Source organism: Phocoena sinus, chromosome 5 (genome assembly GCF_008692025.1).
Source record: "Phocoena sinus isolate mPhoSin1 chromosome 5, mPhoSin1.pri, whole genome shotgun sequence".
NCBI classification, from domain to species: domain Eukaryota; kingdom Metazoa; phylum Chordata; class Mammalia; order Artiodactyla; family Phocoenidae; genus Phocoena; species Phocoena sinus.
The window spans coordinates 3,797,711-3,816,944 of record NC_045767.1 but is presented as its reverse complement, the minus strand read 5'-3'; the positions used below and the strand labels follow the sequence as shown (position 1 = coordinate 3,816,944).

The window sequence follows — 19,234 nt, the reverse complement described above, 5'->3', positions numbered from 1 at the left end:
CCTGACTTTGGCAAGTTCACACGCTCTCCGCGGCCACGCACATCTCGTTACAAAAGTCTGGGACTTCCCTGGAGGTCCACCGGTTGAGACTCCGCGCTTCCACTGCAGGGGTCAAGGGTTCGATCCCTGGTCAGGGAACTGAGATCCCGCATACCGTGCGTCGTGGCCAAAAAAGAAAAAATAAGTCTTCTATTGAAGGATGTTGTCTTTATAAAGTTAAATTCTGGGACACCTCTTAGCAGGTCAGTGTCAACAGGTCACAGTAGTAAGACCTTGGTCACTGCATGTGACAAGGCAGGTAGAGTGGTGGCACCATTGTCGATCCAGTTAAAGGGAAGCCAATTTCTTCCTTACTTTTCAGATCAAATAACCATAAACAGAGTTCTGCTAGTTTCTTGTTGCATAACCCTCCCCCGGCCTCAAGGAATTCCAAGGACAAAGGAAAGTCTTCCTGCAAAGTGTCTGATCAGAAGCTACATGTCAGTGCCCCTGCCAGGCTTCAAGCTTCCTGATCTCTTTTGGATAAAGAATTGCCCCGGTGGCTTCAGGCTTCTGAATCCTCAACTGACACACACTGGATTAATTTCAAACTGCTATCCTGGTCCCCAGGGCCGTGCGCCCTGTGCTCACTAGGGTCCTGTGGCCTCCTGGCTGTGCCTGGAAAGCACAGACTTGCTTCTGGGACTCACCTCCCTCTGCCCAGGGCACATCGTCTCAAAGGTCCTCACAGGCCCCCCTCCTCAGCCCTCCTCCTGTCTCTTCCCAAGCATCACCTCTGCAGAAAGCTGTCTGCAATGGCCCCCATCTCTCCCCCAGGTTCTCTCCAGCCCTTTTCCATTGCTCCATTTTCTTCAAAGCTCTCGTCATGTTTGGAAATCACAGTTGTCCCTCGGTATCCACGGGGGATTGGTTCCAGGACCATCCACGGATGCTCAAGTCCCTTACTGTCGGCCCTCCGCATCCACGGGTCGCGTATCCGCGGGTTCCGCGTTCACGGCTACAGAGGGCCGACTGGATCTTGTTCCCGTGTTTCCTTGTTCTCAGTCGGTTTTCCCCGAAGATCAGGTGTGAGCCAAGCTCAGGTGGGCTCTGTCCTGTGTCCCTTCACGGCCGCAGTGACAAGATGTAACTGGTGGCTCTTCTGCCCTTCTCCCCACGGATGACCTTGGCGACCCGCCTGCCCATTGCAGAGATGGACTGAGGGAGGAGGGTTCTTCCCCGGGAGCTGAAGCACAAGCTTGCACGTTTAGAGCCAAATACGTGTCTTCACTTAGAGAACAGGGAGCTGTTGACATTCAGGTCTTAAAGGGGAGATGAAATTCTCCAACTCCCCTGCCCTGGCCGCAAGCTTGTCATGACAGTTCCTGCCAGCCCTGACCACACGTGTGATGCAGATACCCGGGGCGGGGCAGCACCTGGGACCATGTCTTGTTACAGGAGAGAGAGAAATGGGAGGGAGGGAGGTCACTTACTGAGGAGGCCCTTTCCCCCCAGCTCAGGACTCGTAAAGGTCAGCCCACATCAGCAGGAGAACCTGTAGCTTCGTTGCCTGAAACCCAGGAGGTGGCAGTGTTCGGGTGAAAGACGCAGGGGGCCGTGCTGGTGCTGGCTGTCCTCCAGGACACCTGGAGTGAGTGTTTCAGTCTCGCAAGGCTTTCTTGCTAGCTCTCCTCCTAAAGATGGAGAAATGGCCTTCTCCTGACCGTGGGTGGCTCTTTTCTGGCCTGGGCCAACCGCCGTGCACATTTCCGAGGTTTGAGAGTCCTGCTGCCTGACCTTCGAGCGGAGTAGACAGTGAGACAAAGTCAGACCACAGAGGGGTCCTGGTGTGATGGCCCGCCGAGTAGGTCCTGGGGCTGAAGTCGGGAGCCCAGGCCTCCACTGGAGACCCCAGGAGAGGGAGCCAGTCCCTAGAGCCTGCCTCAGGCGCTCTCCTGTTAAAGGAAGATCTCCATCCACCTTTCCCATCCCAGTTCCATGCCAACTCAGTCCATAGACATTCCATACGAACCACATACGAAATTTCTAATTTTCTGACAGCCACACTTGAAAAGTAAGGAGAAACAGTGAAGTCAATTTTAAGAGTATATTTTATTTAAGGCAGGATTCTCAGGTCCATGAATAATTGAAGTAAAATTAACCAAGGAGACTTTCACACTCTCTTTCTCACACTAAGTCTTTGAAATCCAGTTTATATTTTATTCTGACAGTACATCTCAATTCAGCTTCTAAATTTTCATTGGAAGGACTTGATCTACGTTTAGAGTTCATAGAATTCGCAGTTGAAAAGGTGGATTCGCGTGCCCGAGCTGCTCCAAAGATACTTGAGTTTTCCAATAACCCAAGCAAGTGTCAGTTTAAAAAATTAAATTTAAATTAATCTAAATTAAATTAAATTAAAATGGCGGTTCCTCAGTCACACGGGCGCGTCCAGCTGGATGGCACCGTGCTCGCTCTTTTTTATCCAGTGAACTAGCCAGTGTGTTTGCCCGTGCTGCCCTTGTTTTGCATTTTCCAAGCTGAATCAAGCAGGCATCCGTGTCTGACTGCTGAGGTGTTTATGGTCCAGTGTTTGCCGTGCGGTGAGAAAGGTAAACTCTCTGTTGTTTCTGCTTCTGTCCGGTAATTTGACGAATGAACGATCTGAGTTCGTAATCGAGAAATTCGTTTTTCGCAGAGCTCCATTTGTTCGTGAACGGATGGGGTTGAGGCTGCCACATTTCGGCGTTCGGGGCGGGGTGTCACATCTCAATGAACAGACAAGATTTTAATGACCGGTGCACACCACAGCTGTGTGTTAGGATGTGGTGACGTAGGAAGGACAAGTTTGAGCTCCCACAGCAGGGTGTTCTCCCTGGAAAGAGCGTTACTAGGCACCAGGGAGAGCTCCACGCCACATCCTCCTTTCTGACCAAAGCCGCAAGCTCAGCTAAAATGCCAAAGTAGCGAAGAGAAACTGTGTGTCCGGGCCCCGTGATTGGCTGGGAGGAACTGGTTGCCTACACGTCGTAACAAGTCAGTAAGAATCTGTCAATGAGTAATCTCCTTCTAAAAATAGGAGCTTGCTTTCAGGAATCATTTTTTGGAAGACCTTAAAAAAAAAGAATTGATGACATCAATTAATATTAGCATCTCCTTGGATTTAACAAAAGAAAGCAGCAGGAGAGGGCCAACCAGATTAGTGCCTGCTGGGCGTCAAGCTCTGTGTAACCGAGAAGAGGTCGAATCCAGCCTGGCGTGCATCTTACTACAGAGGTGACATTTACACTGGGCTTTGAGGGTTGACCAGAAAAAGATCCAAAGAAGTCGTGTTCAGAGGTGTGCTTATTTGAAAAGTGGTGACAGAGGGACCCGTTTGTAAGGTGTGGCCATGGAGGGGTGGAGGGAGGGAGCAGAATCTGGAAGATGGAGCAAGCGTCAGAGAGGAAGTACCTGGAACAGACAGGTAAGGGCTTGAGACTCTGTGCAGTAGAGCTAGAGGATGCCAGCTCCAGTGGCCACAGGGGTGGTCAGTGGAGCTGGCCTGGCTCGGGCACCAGCTGGGACTGTGGCGGTGGAGAGTGTGTGCCCCGCCTGAGAGGGCAGCAGCTACTCGGGTCCATTCAGTTTTTACCGTCTGGGAGTGGGGCCCGGTTGCCACCATCTTCTGAGATTACAAGAGAGATCAGAATTGTGGATGTTCACATGAAATTTCGCAATTGCTGAAACTCCGTGAGGACAGATGGGGTCATCTGGCAGCCCGTCTGCTGTGTCCGTTAGGTTTCAGGGAGCCTGATCAAGTCGGGCTCCTGCTTTGGAGAGATGCCCGCCACTGCGGTGAGAAGGCTCACGTGGAGGGTGTGAGCTGCAGGTGGGTCCAAGTAGGAGATCACGGCATTTTTCCAGAGCAGGAAGGGGAGAAGGGAGGTGACAGGTGTAAGTGAGGAGGACTGGGTGCCTTAAAGGCAGGGCACCTTTCATCTCCTGGTACCAGCTTTCCAGTGGGCAGACAGACAGGTGAAATCAGGTGAAGTCAGGTGAACATGGAGCTGAACTGAGGTGAACAAACAGGTGAGGTCAGGTGAGCATACAGACACACTTAGGTGGCATACGGGTGAGGTCAGGTGGCATAAGATGAATTCAGGGGGGCATATGGATGGAGTCGGATGGGCAGACAGGTGAAGTCAGGTGAGCAGACAAATGAAGGGGCACTTGATCGAAAGTACTTTGAAAGGCTTACACTGAACGGCCAGCAGCTCACGTTCACGCCTGTGAATCACGACCAAATTATCTATCACAGTAACTTCCAGTTAAATTGTGCTGTTCAGCTCGAGCCAGTCGAGGAGTTTTCTTCATTTTGACCGTATGCTCAAGGGAGTGTTCAGTCCCCGTGCCTCTGAAGTGTGTCAAAGGCAAACAGAGCCGAGAGTGAGTGCTGGGTGCCTCAGAGCCGGCCAGACCAGCTGGGTTCCGGTTCCAGCTCCGAGACTGGCCGGTGACCTTGGCCAAGACCCATAACGTCTGTGGGACTTACTTTCACCATCTGTAAAGTGGACGAAGTGGAGTATTTGGCCTCAAAGCTTCCCCCAGTCCTGGAATCGTACTCAGTCTCATACTTCCTGGAAAAGGTTGATGATTTAAACCTCACATTTCTATTTACTGCATAAGCCCATCTCATGGAGCCCGACCAAGCCCGAGCAGCCCCCTCTCGGCTCCAACACGAATCCACCAACCCCTCAGACCCACGCCACACGGGGCTGCCCGGATCCCAGACGACATCCCTCAGTGAGGAATTCCCATCTTTCTTGACTTTTCCCATGCATGAATAATGATGCATGGGTGGTTTTAAAGTTTACTTGTATCATTATAATTATTTTTAAATGTTATATTAGTCACCACCTGCTAAGTCCCTACAAAATTCCTAGGCCACCTCTACACCTACACCCACATAAGATAAGAACTTATTTTCTCCGTGTAGCAGTACATGGGGGAGCCAGGATTAAGACACAAGGCTTGGTTCTTTTAAACGCCTCAAGCCCTCCCGAACCCTACTCATCTTTTAGGACTCCCTCAAATATCCTCGAGCCAGTAAGAAATGAGCCAGGCTTCTCGTTACATCTTCTGCATCATCCTGGCTCTCAGTAGAATGCACTTGGAGAGCTCTTGCTCTGCCCTGGGCCTTGTGTGAAACGTTGAATGTGTGGAGGTGAATGAGGCATGGCCTGTCTTAGGGAGCTCACCTTCTAGTCAGGGAGACAAACCGATGCATGTTCTGGGACTCCCAGAACATGGAGACACAAAGTACCAGGGGAGCTTAGATAAAGATCCCTTCTACCTGGAGGGACCCAGGAAGGCTTCCTGGAAGAGGAGGCAGCTGTGCTCATAGTAAGATTTGGGCATGAGTTTTTCATGCAGTTAGACGTATGTGCACATGAAGGTATGTAAACGGTTGTTGTTACATCCTGTCGGCTGGGCTTCCAAAACCCAGGCTTAATGCAGACTCTTCCAATTTTACGGCAGGTAGGTTTAACTTGTCACTTCCTATGCACATCGACAAGCAGTCCCTTTTCTCAGCTGATAGAAATTGCTTTGCGTATTTACCCACTTCTTTACAAAGTTATTTCTTGATCTTTTAAATTTCTCCCATGGAAAGTCTCAAGGGAGGAACCCATCGTCTCTAATATCTACCTGTTTGGGCGCTATTTGGGGCATCAGTGAACGTCCCCGCATAATGGTGGGGCTTGGGGAGATGGGGGAAGAGTTGGAACAGTGTCTGGGGCAGGAGCCAAGCGTGACAAAAGCACGAATCCCAAACGCCTGAGGAGGGTGGATTTCTTGCATCCTGTAGAAGTTAGAGACCTGTGGGCCAGTCTTAGGAGGTGCAGGACAGTAGGAGACCATTCCCAAATGTCACTATTACCTATGTGCTGGGCTGTATATTCTTTGCTTTATACACAAATCCTTACAACAGCCTTACAGGGAAGACCTATCATCCTTTTACAGATGAGGAAACTGAGGCTCAGAGAAGAGATTTGCCCAAGTTTATCCAGCGAGAGAGGGTGGACCTGAGACTTGAACCCAGATCTAACACCAAAGTCTTTTGGCCTTCCCGTGTCCTTAATTTTTTTAAAAAAGTTACAATAAGAATTTTTTAAGGAAAAAGACATTTACAAAGCATTGTACAGAAAAATAACAAATTTAATACAGATTTTAATAAACACATGAAAAGATGTTCAGCCTCTTAACGAAAAGCAAACCAAACGGCTGATGCACTTTTTTTATTAGCTCTTAAGTTGGTAAAAAACTGAGGTACCACCAACGATAATATCCCTTTTGACCAGGGTATAGGGGAATAGGAGTTCTGGCAGCATGTGCTTCTCCTCACCTTATTGTTATGTTGAAAACAGAATGTTAATCCAAGGTCGGTGATCTTTCAATCAAAGACCATAGCAGACTCTGTCCTAAAGAAGAAACAAGGCATCTGTCGTCTTCTTGGCTGGCATGACATCTGGGGCACAGAAGCACTTGCTGTGAGGGAGAGCCTGCCTAACGGTGGCTGGACCTGGTCATTTGAGGCCCATCAAACCTCCCCAGCCAGGGCCAGGAGCGCCATGCTGACCAGTACTTGGGCCTGCCCTGGGCGCTGTCCATGGTGCTGACCCAGCTAAGCCTCTATGCCACTTGGTTGGTGCCCTTAGGAGCCCCAGCCAGGTCCTCCTGTGCTGAGCATGGACTCCTGCTGCCAGAAACCTACCCTGACGCTGAGTCCTGCACATCGCTTGCTTACTGAAGGCAACTCAAACACTGAAAATAGTATTATACCTGTAAATCCACCACCTAGAGGTGGTCTCTTGTAATATTTTGATATATTTCCTTCTTGTCTTTTTTCTAGGAATCTTTAGTATGTCATTGAGACACTTTTATACTCTGAATTTTCATCATATGAGTTTCTCCCCATATTATTAAGAATGCTTTGTAATGATGATGTAGCCATTTTTACAGTTAGCTGCCATATACTGGAGGCATTTTATGTTCTCAGCATGACCTTAAGGTATTTACAAACATTAATTCTAATACACAAAAGAACTTCGAAGTGAAAGTGTTATTATTCCCAACTGTACAGATCGTGAACCTGAAGCTCAGAGAGGGTAAGTAAATTGCCCTGGATCACACAGCTCAGTAAGGGGCAGAGATGGTTTTGAATCAGTAGATGTCTGATGACAAAGGCCATGACCTTGCCATTGCACCACACTGCCTTCAGCAATCCTTTACATAAAATGGTTAAATAAACCATGCATATATGATAATTCACTTACCCATCACTGGGTAGTTGGACATCTAGATGGCTTTGTGCCGTCACATAGAATATTGTTAAAGGTGAAAGGATCATAGAAGTTTGAGATTTGGAGACCCCGAGGCATGATTGATGTCTTTCCACTTCCCCCTCTATGAGTATGCCATGTCCAGCAAGAGAGTGTGAAGCCTTGCTTGAATGCCCCCCTTCCCACTGAATCCGCTGCCTGGACCAGTCAGTTCCATTAGCAACTACAGCTGTGGCTTTAGCCTAGAAGCAGTCTGAGTGGTCCATTCGATCACGGTCGCCCACACCCTACTTCACTGTCCTTCCTATGCATGGGCTCCCCTCGGGTCAGGTCCCCGCCCACCCTGGGCTCATCCATCGAACATGGGGCTGCGGCTTCCCAGCACCTGGCGCGGAGCAGATGCTCGATACACATTTGTTGACGTGAAGACAATTGGCTCCGTGTTCCTGAGGACCTTGGCAAAGTTAACCCAGCTCCAGAGAATTGCCCAGAAACACCTCTGCCTGGGACACCAAGCAGATCAAAGACGGGTCAGCCTGGGACAGCAGCTGCCCTGTGCGAAGATGCAGGGGTTGTGGAAGGGCCCAGCACACCTGCCTGTCACCATCCTGACCCCACCTCAGGCGCGTCCTAGGGTTTGAAATGATTCCCAAGTGTCGAGTCTTCCTTTCCTTCTGATGTGAGGGGCGCCACTGGAGAGCTTGCTTTCGGGAGTGGGCAGGCAACACAGTGGTTTGCTCCGGATAAGACATTATTATGAATTCCAACCCCTCTCTCCACTCTCTAGAGGACTTAAACAGGTTAAAACATGGACTCGATTCGCACACGTCACCCGCCATGTAAGAGCAAAGCAGAGCTACACCCTGGGCGTCACGCTCAGCCCAGGGGTCCTTGTCCCCTTGAGGCTCATATGCGGTCAGTTTCATCACCAGCCTCGGTACAGTGCAGAGAGCACAGGGTCTGCGGCCAGAAGACCCAGATTGCGCCTCTGATGTGCTGTGTCTTACGTGCAGCCCCGATGTCTCGATGTCCTCACTTGTTCGTTTGTAAAATAGGATTCATAAGACCTGCTCCAGAGACAGGTGCTTGGAGGACCGAGACAGTGTCTGTGGCCATGCTTTGCAGACTCTAACATACAAGTGTCTGTATTAAAGCAGTGTCTTCGTCTTCTTCATTCACAATCCATATGCCGGCTCCTAACATGGTATCTGTCCCGTGGCAGGTGTTCCGGAAATGCCAGTGGAATAAACCGTTATTAGTAGTAATAACAAATCATTGCCGCTGATAAGAAGTAGGAATTCCTTCTTATCAGTGACAAGAGAATGGGAATTCCAGTGGCCTCTGAGTTGGGCATGGAGGGAGCATGGATAAAGTGGAGTTAGGCATCTGAAGGCACCATCTCCCGACCCTACAACTAGGTCTGTGTCCAACACCTGTCATGCTTTGGAAACGGAGAGTACCTTTCAGAAAAAGCTGCTTCCACGCCACGGCAGGCTGAAAGAGAGATGTCTAATAGACATTTAGTCCTAGTCAGGAACTTAGATGCTCCCGTGTCAGCCCTCACCTTAGAGGAGGCACGCTGAGGTCTGGAGAACGTAAGGGACTTGCTCAATGTTGTACAGTGACAGAAATGAGCATAATTCAGGTGCTGGGGGTAACAAGTCGGTCCCTCTGCCGTTCCTACTGCAGGGAATGAGGCTGCCTCCACGACCACAAAAAATGCCAGTGAGATCACGTGCCTAGTAACAGGCACTGGGGCTTCCCTGGTGGCGCAGTGGTTGAGAGTCTGCCTGCCGATGCAGGGGACACGGGTTCGTGCCCCGGTCCGGGAAGATCCCACATACCGCAGAGCGGCTGGGCCCGTGAGCCGTGGCCACTGAGCCTGCGTGTCCGGAGCCTGTGCTCCGCATCGGGAGAGGCCACAGCAGTGAGAGGCCCGCGTACCGCAAAAAAAAACAATATTATTAAGAGTAATCATTTCTTACAACCCAGTACAAGGGCAGAAATCTCTTCCCCAGCTCTGCTGGGCGCGTGGTAGGGCCTCCCTCACCCTCCTCACGTGCCCCCGTTGTTCTCCCAGAGGGAAAGCGACAACGGACACCCCAGCCCCAGTCCTCCACTGGCTGCTCGGCTGACACCCCCAAAGCTGGCCAGGCCATGCTCAGAGCTAAAAATAATAAAAACAGCAAGTGACACTCAGCCCTCAGAGACAAGCCAGAAGTACTCAGAGATTCAGACCCCACTCCTTCCCCCAGATCTCGGGAGGGATGAGAGATGCAATGAAAGGCAGGTGAGTGGTTTGTCTACAGTCTCAAGTGAGCGGATTTGAGGTCCCTTTCTCAGAAAAGCATCCTTGACTGTGAAGAGGGACAGCTCCGCAGACCCAGGTCTGTACTGGCTGACATCAGCGCCACTCCTGCTGTCCCCTCCCTCCTTTGCAGGTCACCAGCGGATGGCAATGTGGCCTGCACCGGGTGCTGGGCGCTGCCGTGGAGAAGCGTGGTGTCGGGTTCATCACACGTCACCACGCTTCTCCACGTGGCTGCTTCAGCAGGGCTTTATCTTAGCCCCTCAAGTTAGATAGTTTTGCTGACTCCACACGAGGGCTAAGTGTCCAGTTGCTAAGAAGCATGTTTCGAAGAATGTTTAAGACCCCAGGAACGTACCTGAGTGAAAAAGCTGGAACCGAAAGTATGCGTGTCCGTCTCCTAATTTACCAAAAGTAAGATATGTGTACCAAGAAAAAGACAAAATGCCTCAATATATGAATATATCTCATTTTCATTTTCCACTTTACATCTTCTCTTATGTCACCAGTAATTAACGCGTCTCTTCTAATTGGAGAGAAAGGACTAGACCCATATCTCTATCACTCTCTCTATAATATTCTTCTTTTTTTTAATTGAGGTGAAATTCACTTAACATACAATTAACCATTTCAGGTGAACAATTCTGTGGCATTTAGTACGTTCTCGGTGTTGTGCAATCACCACTTGTATTTAGTTCCAAGAAACGTTCATCTCCCTGGAAGAGCACTCTGCCCCCAGTAAGCAACCCCTCCCATCGCCAGCAACCAGCCGTCTGCTTTCTGTCTCTCTGGATTGGCCTGTTCTGGACCTGGCATAGAAATGGGGTCACAGAACATGTAGCCTTGGGCGTCTGGTTTCTTTCACGTAGCCTCAGGTTTTTTGAGCCTCTCCCGTATTGTAGCAAGTGTCACAACTTCACTTCTTGTTATGACCGAGGGATGTTCCATTGCGTGAATACCCTGCATTTTGTGTATCCACTAATCCCCTGATGGACGTGTGGGTCGTTTCACCTTTGGGCTCTTGGGAACAACGGTGCTCTAAATGTGCATGTATTTGTTCGTTTTTAATTCTTTGGGGATTTATATCTCAGATAAACATTACTCTTTAACAATGTTGAAGGCCTGTGAGCCTCCGTGTGATGCCAGGGGCCTCTGTGATGGATGTCAGCACCTAGGTCCAGTTCTGGACACCCACAGGAGTACTTTCAACGCTCAGGGCAGCCCTGCGAGGCAAGGACCACTATTATCCCTGTCCCAGAAAGAGGAAACTGAGGCCCAGGGATATTGAGTAACTCACCTGAGCTCATTCAACCAATAAATGGCAGAGGGGGATTTGAACCCAGCACGAGGCACGGGAGGTGTACAAGCAGAGGCCAGGCAACCCCTTGGAACAATGTCGTGGCAATGTGTCTGGTCTTGGATGGTGGCCGGACGTCCTGGAGCTCTCAGATGTCGGGTCTCTGGGTTGTGGTGTTGGTCTGGGTTGGAAGAGGAGGTGGGCTGAGGGTTTCTGGGTTGTGGGTGACTGCCGCCTCCTCAGCTGCTCTGTGACCTTGGGGTGAGCCCGGGTCTCCTCTCTGACGGTGGGGACCATGCTCAACCAGGTACTTGGTCCATGGGGCGGTGGGTTGGTGAGGCCCAAGGCGGTTGCCTGCAGGGTTTCCATAGAGACCCACTCTGCCTGGAGTCACTGCCCCCCAGGCACCCCAGTCTGGCGCTCACAGCAGGGGAGAAGGTGGGTACCACTTCAGTCTGGCTCCAGCCTGTTTGCCTGTCTCCCCATCACTTTGAAAATAGGAAGTGGCCAGTCAGGGAGACTGTCCTGCCACCTCTACTTCCTGCCCGTGGGGCTATCAGGATGACAGCGGCTCAGCTGGTCCCACCCCTGCCCGGGTTGGCGGGGTCCTCCGAGCAGATCTGGCCTGTGCTGGGAGAGTTCCAGCACCCTCTCCCTCGAGTGCCGTGTCTTACGAGCTGGACTGTCCTCAGGGATACGGAGCAGACATCTTTTTTAAAGAATCAATCTGTCATCTCAATGCCAACAACGAAAAAAGATGAATTGCTTTTCTGTAACAACAGAATGCACTTTTTCAGGCCTTTAAAACCAGTTTCTTTAACTGTAAAAGGTGGCCCTGAGGATTTGTCGCAGCTCCCAGAGACAGAGTTTTCCTGTCTGTCTGACAGCCTACGATGTCCTCTGTCCTCCCTCCGGGGTCCCCAGGGAGAGGAGCCAGCAGGCATGAGAATGGCTGCCCGTCTGGTCTCTGCATAAGGAACTGGCTGATGAGTGAGTGTCCTCCGGGGTCAGCAAATCCTCTCTTTTTTTCAGCAGCCAAGCCGCAGTGACGTCCCATCTCTCAAGTGTCATGCCAGAGGCAGCTTGGGGCTGTGAAGTGTCTTGGGCGAAGCTCGCCTTGGGTTTCTGTAGGCTGATGAAGCGTGCGGCTGCTGGTGTGATTTGCATTAGAAGGAAAGGCTGTATTTTAACTTGGACTCTGAGTAGGTGGCCTCTTATACATGGAAATCTCTCCATGTGTCCTGGGGTCGCTGGGCTCAGGGAGCAGGCCCTGGGGTTCGCTCTGGCCTGTGCACATTTGAGGACCTGAGGAATCAGCTTTGCAGAGCTTTTAGGGTCGATCTGGTCCTAAGGGAGCTGCAGCTGGGAACCCAGTTTGGAATCTGCTGAATGATACCCAGAGGACCAAGGTTTGTCTGTGGTTGAAGACCCCCCTTCTGACTGCATTTCAGGGGACTTGCAAGGGCTTGCCTTGTCCACAGACAGTAGTTGGTGTAAAAGTCCTTGTAAAGGCATTTATTTTCCATCTTGGAAAACTGGTGTCAGACGTGCCTTCAGGAAGAAACTAGTCAGGACTCCTGCCTTGGAGGAGGAGGATCTGGTAGAAAAGATGGACACATGTCCATCCATGCATCCATGCATCCACCCATGCATCCCTCCACCCATCCATCCACCCATGCATCCATCCACCCATGCATCCACCCACCCATGCATCCATCCATGCATCCATGCACCAATGCATCCACCCATGCATCCATCCACGCACCCATGCACCCATGCATCCACCCACCCATGCATCCATCCATGCATCCACCCATGCATCCATCCATGCATCCATGCACCAATGCATCCATCCATGCATCCACCCATGCATCCATCCATCGATCCACAACACAGAGTGGTGAATGCTCAGACAGTGGTGTGGGAAAGATTTCTGTATTATTTTGCTTTCATTTTGTTCTGTTCCTTTTCTCCCCGAGCACAGAGGAGCTGGCTACTAACACAGCCCAGGTTGGGACACTTCACAGAGGACGTGAAGATGAAGTCGCTTCTCTGGGGGTCACTGGCAATTCAGAGATAAGTGGATAAGCATTGTGGGCCCAGGGAACAGCATGTGCAAAGACACAGAGGACTGAAAGAGTGTAGCCTGTTTGGGAGATGGGGAGCCTCCCAGTGAGCCTGGTGCCCTGGCAGGAGGGGGAGGGGTGGGATGAAGCACTCAGCAGGGCAGGGTGAGGTTATGAGGGCCCTGAACGCTGTGTCAAAGAGTCTGGTGGGCTTTTTGTCCCGGTCGGAGCCCACAAATTCCATGTGGGAGGCCAGTTAGGCCATTGCAATAGCCCAGGGGTGAAATCTGGCATTGACAATGAGGGCGGAGAGGTTGGGAGAGACTTGGGGCATGGAATATTTGTACTGATGGCTGACTGTATTAGTAATAGCAACAATACTAGCATGTGGTAATAGGTGACATTTATGGGTGTGACCCTTGGATACGCACCTTTCTAAGCATCTTGCATATAGTCATCCTCACAGTGACCTAAGCAGTGGGAACTACTATTATCCCCCTTTGACAGATGAGGAAACTGAGGCTCAGAGAGGTTAAGTAATATAGCTGAGGTCACACAGCTGGGAAATGGCAGAGCAGGGTTTGAACCCAGATGGTCTGGATTTGTCTGGAGACAAACAGGAAGATTCGGCAGATCTGTGCGTGAACCGGGGTGGGTCGGGGGGAGAGATGATGCCACTGGAGGAGCCAGGAGATGTGGTGGGAAAGGACTGGCAGGACGTTGAGAAAAGGAAGCCGGGAATGGGAGTGGCCGTTTACCACTGTTTCCAGGGTGCATCTCTTCAGCATGAGTAGAACAATAGAAAGAAACACGGCTTTACTGGGGTATGTGTGCCCTGCTGGGGAGTCAGCCTTGCTTATTAAGAAACAGTAGACCGAAAACGCGACCTTCTCCCGCGATTTGCCCCAATATTAAATAATGACTAATTTGAATTTAAGTATGTGGCAGAAAATTACGCTGTGATCCCTTCTTCTGGGAGGGACTCGGGGTGTTTGATTACTCAATGAGGCATGCATATTCATGGCTGCGCTTTCATCTTGCCAATTGGATTCTCTTTGTTACTTGCTAACTCTAAGAAGGAGAGGGCTTGTGAACAGTCTCCGCGGGCCTGTGAGTCCAGGGACTTGACTCTCCTCACAGGAGCTGGGAGTGGGGCGCTGGGTACATTGTGAATCATTTTCACGTGCTTTATCACATCCAAACACAGTGGATGAGGGAGGTAGATAAACGTACCCATTTTTGAGATGTGGAAACTGAGGCGGGAGAGAAACTGGCAAAGACACGCTGCTAATAGGGAATGGGGCTGGGCTCAGCATCACCTCATCCTGTGACCCTTTACTGCCCTGGAGACCTCCATTCCCTCATCCAATCCACCGGAGTCACCGGGCTCCCACCAGGGGCACAGGGCAACGGTTGCCTAACGGTGCCCCCAGCATTGGAGGCTCACGGCAAATACCTGTGGAAGTGAGTTGAGTGGATCTGAACTGAGCTCTTAGCCTCGTGTTCTGCCCACGGGAGAGGCTGCCCTGGATAAACTGGGTCCCCCACCCCTTTCCCGCCTGACCGTTTATAAGCAGAAAACCAGCCTAAGCGCGAGCACAGCGGTTTGGCGTTTGACTTCATATTTACACACTGTTGGCAGAGCCCACTTTGGAAGGCAGAGTCAGGCCCCTCTTTCCTGGAACCCGTACCTGTGTCACCTGACGTGGCAGAAGGATGATCCCAGAGGATCCTGGTGGCCCCGTCCTCTCACACCGGTCCTTAAAAGCAGAGACCGTTCCTGGGCCTGGTTGGAGGGAGACGTGACTTGTAAGAATGGCAGAGCCGGTGTGCGTTACTGGATTTGAAGATGGAGGTGGGGGCCATGAGGCAAGGAATATAAGGAATGCAGGTGCCCCTGGGAGCCGGAAAAGGGAAGGAAACGGATTCTCCCCGGAGCTTCTGGAAGGAGCTCAGCCCTGCCCACACCTTGACATCAGCTCAGCGAGACCGTGTTCAACTTCTGACCTTCAGGACCGTAAAATAATAAACGTGTCTTGTCTTAAGCCACCTGTGGTCATTTGTCATGGGAGCAAGAACACTAAAGCAGCACCGTCTTTAAAGCAGTTAACTTTCTTATCGTTGAAATGTAGAAAGTATCTGCTTTGCGGCTTGCCGGCAGTTTAAACCCAAAAGTGGTTTTGTAGGCATGACGTTAGCGTGGCCATGTTATGGGACCCCAGGCCGCTCGGTGATGTATCCTGTCCAGAGGCCGGCTCTCTGGGCTCTCTGTCGGGGAGACAAGTTGAAAGAGCCCCCAAGCACATGGCGGTGAAGCCAGGACTGGACCCAGCCACACTCTCTCTCTGTCCTTCCTCCCTCTGTCCTTCTCTCCCACTCCAGCTTCCACTTCCTCTTTCCTCCCTCTTCCAAACCACCTACGTTTCTTCCCTCCCCTTCTTCCCGCCTCCCGCTTCCTGCGGGTGTGTCCACAGCCTGACTTTTCACCAAAGCATAGAGCTGTCATCCCATTTTGCAGCCCAGCCTGGGAGCTGTCTGGAGTCCCTCCAGGACTGGCGGCCCCTCTGCTCCATCTGGTCCAGCGGGGAGATCTCTGGAGGAGCCTCTGGAAGGCTTTTGGGGGGTGGTTTTCGGCACAGCTAGTGAGGCCCAAGTTCAGCCATTAATACAGGAAACTCCAGCCCTGGGCCCGGGAGGAGCGGACACTCGTCCTAACTTGGCGGGCAGGGGATTGGAGGGCTGGGGTGGGTTCGTGGGGCTGAGCCTCCAGCCCCATCAGCCCCCCGCCGCTCATAGGCTCCTGCCAGCAGCCCTCTGGAAGCTGGCTCACGAGGACGGTAGTGGGGTAGGCGGTGTTAGATTTGATGCAAATCCTATCCCACCCCCACCCTACCCCGCAGGGCTTCCCCGAAGCATCCCCAAGGCCCTGGAATCCCGGTGCAGGCCTGCGGCCCCGCAGGTCTCTGGTCAGGGACGGACGGGTGGGTGGGTTTCCTACAAACGCCCGCTGCCCTCCTCCGGCCGTGTCTACTTTTATCTGGGGCACTCAGATCAGCGCTTCCATTTCTCTGCGCTTCTTTGTCAGCCTCCAAGGGACATTCAAGACCTCCTCAAAGGTTTATATGGGGCCATTTCAGCGGACAAACAGAAAACCCCAGCAGGCTGCGGGTGAGGGAAAAAAGCCTCCTTTCAATTGGCAAAGCAACCAGGAAGCCGCTGGGCCGTCGTGCTCGAGGTTTTTCAAGGCTACCACATGTAGCCTTGAGTTTCTCTTCTTTATGGTGTGAAAAGACCAGCCTCGGGGTTAGACCTCTCAACAAAGCCCCTTTCATTTTCTCCAGGGCTCAGTTGTTTATAACGCTGGTCCTGTTCATTATTTTTGTGGGCTCCACCAACTGGCCACTTTCAGCCTTCTGTTGCTACTCTAATGGTGATCTTTTTTTTTTTTTTTTTTTTAAGTGCAGGCTGCACTGGGATACACCGGTGTATCTGGAGCCAAACAGGTCAGTTCTACAACCGACTCATTAATCCTATGACCACAGTAATGAACTTGGGCTCCCCCGCCTGGGCATCCCCCGCCCCTTGAATAAAGCAGGAGGACAGAGGGGCCGACGTTTCTAGCGCTTCCCCCACCTCCAGTTCACCTTTCCTTCGGCTGCGTGGACGTCGGAGCTCCCCAGCCCCTCACAGCAGGTGTGGCCATGTGGGAGGGGAAGTCATGGGGGTCTCTTCCAGGGGAGCACCGTGAAAAGCCCACGTGCAAATCTCCCATCTCCCTCCCCATCTAACGACTGGGAAGGGCAAGGGTCCAGAGAGCAGAGCCTCTGCTGGCCTGGATCCCGGCATGGCTGCCTGGAGCAGAGCCTTTGTCAGCCCTCGACTGACACAAACAGCACAGAAACCTTTGATGTGTCAGGTGGCTGGGACTGCAGCCTGAATTTGCAGCCAAACCTATCCTATCCTTTCTAAAATACAATCCTTATTTCATACTATTGTGAGGATTTGTTGAATGAATGAATGAACGACATAAACCACCAAGCAGAATGTCCGGCTCCTGGTAGGTGTGCCATAAATGCTAGAAATTTCCCCACTTGAAAGTAAATGCCAATTTACAGGGGCAGCTCTGGTTCTGTACCACTGCATAACAAAGCACCAAACTTACTGGCTTAAAACGCCAATTGGCTCTTATCTCCCAGGGTTCTGTGGGTTGACTGGGCTTAGCTGAGGGGCTCTTGCTTGAGTCTCCCGTGTAGTTTTGGTTGGATGTTGGCTGGGCTGCTCTCATCTGAAGGCTCGACGGGGCTGGACGGCCTCGCTCCCTCCGTTGATATCGGCAGGTGGCCGAGGGCTCATTTGGACTCCGCCGGAGCACATATACACCTAGATGTGACCTCTGCATTGGCGTGGGTGTCCTGGTGGCTGAGTTCTGACAGAGGACATTTCTAAGCATCTCAAGAGGCCCAGACAGATGTGTCAGGTGAAAGACTTCTTCTGATCAAGCCTCAGAAGCCCCGGAACGTCACTTCTGCTGCGTTCCTTTGACCAAGGAAGTCACCGAGACCAGCCCAGAACCAGGGGAGGGGAAAGAGGCTCTGCCACTTAGTCGGGGGGCAGCCAGGTCACGCCTCACAAGAGCAGGTGAGATGGGAGATACCACAGCAGTCGTTGTCGGCAAATGCAGTCTGCTGCAGGTGCCTGTAATCAAGGGGCAAGAACACCTGTTGATGTCATCACACGTGGACTCATCCTGTGGGGGCGGGGGCGTAAGTTCACCCAGCTGTCCTGGTCCCCTTCCAGGCCTTCCTTCCTGGTCCCCCGCCTCTCACTCTCCAAGTGTTGGCTCTGCCGTCTTCGCCTCTGGCCGGGCCTCACAGCCCTTTAAAGACCAGATCGGTTCCAAGTGATGCAGCGGCTCAGAACCCTGCAGAGACCGGGCCACGCCGAGGGCGCCTGTGAGGCGGGGGTGGCCGCAGGTGGAGTGAAAACAAGGCCAGGCTCTGCAGTAGCAGGCGGAGATGCCATTTGCCAATTAATACAGGAGCCTACAGCTGAACCATTGTAACTTACTGTACAGAAATTGCCCAATTTTAAAGGAATAATACTGTCATTATGGGTACACTCGTCGACCGCAGCGATACCTCTGCCCCTCTTAGGAGCTTGTGCAGGAGAAGATGCCACGTGGAGAATCACTGCTCATAAAGCACAGAAGGTAGACCAAATGGGCGTTTATTGGAACCATCCTGACATTTTCCACTTCGAGGCGGTTTTCAGTTTGTTCATTTATTAGGCCTTTCTTGAGCACGTTTGTCTGCCTGGACCTGGGAAAGGTCAGGTGATACCAAAATAAAGACACTCAATTCCTGGCTTCAGATGTCCCCGGTCTCTAGGGAAATATGAATAAAACAAGGACAGAGAAGGATGGGATGGATTGTCCAGAGTGAGCGTGCCGGGCCCCCATCCCAGTGCGGATGCCGACAGCTGTACGCCTTGGGGAAGCACCTTGGCCCCTGAGCTGCAGTCGCCCTGTGCCTCCGTTTGCCCATCAGTAAAACAGGTGCAATTGTCTACCTCGGTGTCGGGGGGGGGGGGGTTCACGAACACAAATGGTCATCACCTGCCGCAGGACCTGCACGTGGCCTTGAGCGGGAAATCAAGCGAATGCACTTTTAGAAATTACAGAATGAACGGAGGCCTGCCCACCTCTCTCGTGGGTCACAGAGGGGGTGCTGATTTGGGGTGTTGGGGGCTTTCCTCGTCAACACCGGCCCTTACACGGGGGTTCCAGGTGGAGTTCTGAGCATCTAAGAGGTGTGCCCTGGGGTCTGATGGTGCCTCATTAACCATTGATCCTTCAAGGGATGCGTCGTCCGGGTGCCTCACTTCCTCGTCTGCAAAATCGGGACAATGACAGTGGCAACTTCGAGAAGCTGTTTCAAGGACTAAAGGAGATGGGACGTGAGCTGTAGCAGATCAACACGTGAGGCGCGCTCCCCAGCACCGCCTCTCAACTCTCCGTTCAGTTCTGACACTGTCACCTGGGGTCAGCGCAGACCCCGCAGGTTAAGGGCTCTGTTGCAGAAAGCTGCCCCCCTTCAGGCAACGGTTCCAAGTCCCAGGTTGTCACCTGTGCTTCTGACAGATCTGCTACTAATTCAGGGGCTTCCCACACCCCCTTCCCCAGGGCTGACCATTTGCTAGAACAACTCACAGAGCTAGAATAGAGCGTCACTTACTCCTGCTGGTTTGTTATAAAGGACACAAA

General features: G+C 51.9%; 1 protein-coding gene across 2 annotated transcripts in view; it reads left to right on the top strand.

Moving 5' to 3' along the window:
* SORCS2 (sortilin related VPS10 domain containing receptor 2) overlaps positions 1-19,234 on the top strand; it is a 469,795-nt gene that overhangs the window by 330,690 nt on the left and 119,871 nt on the right. The gene's annotated exons all lie outside the window — the stretch shown is intronic.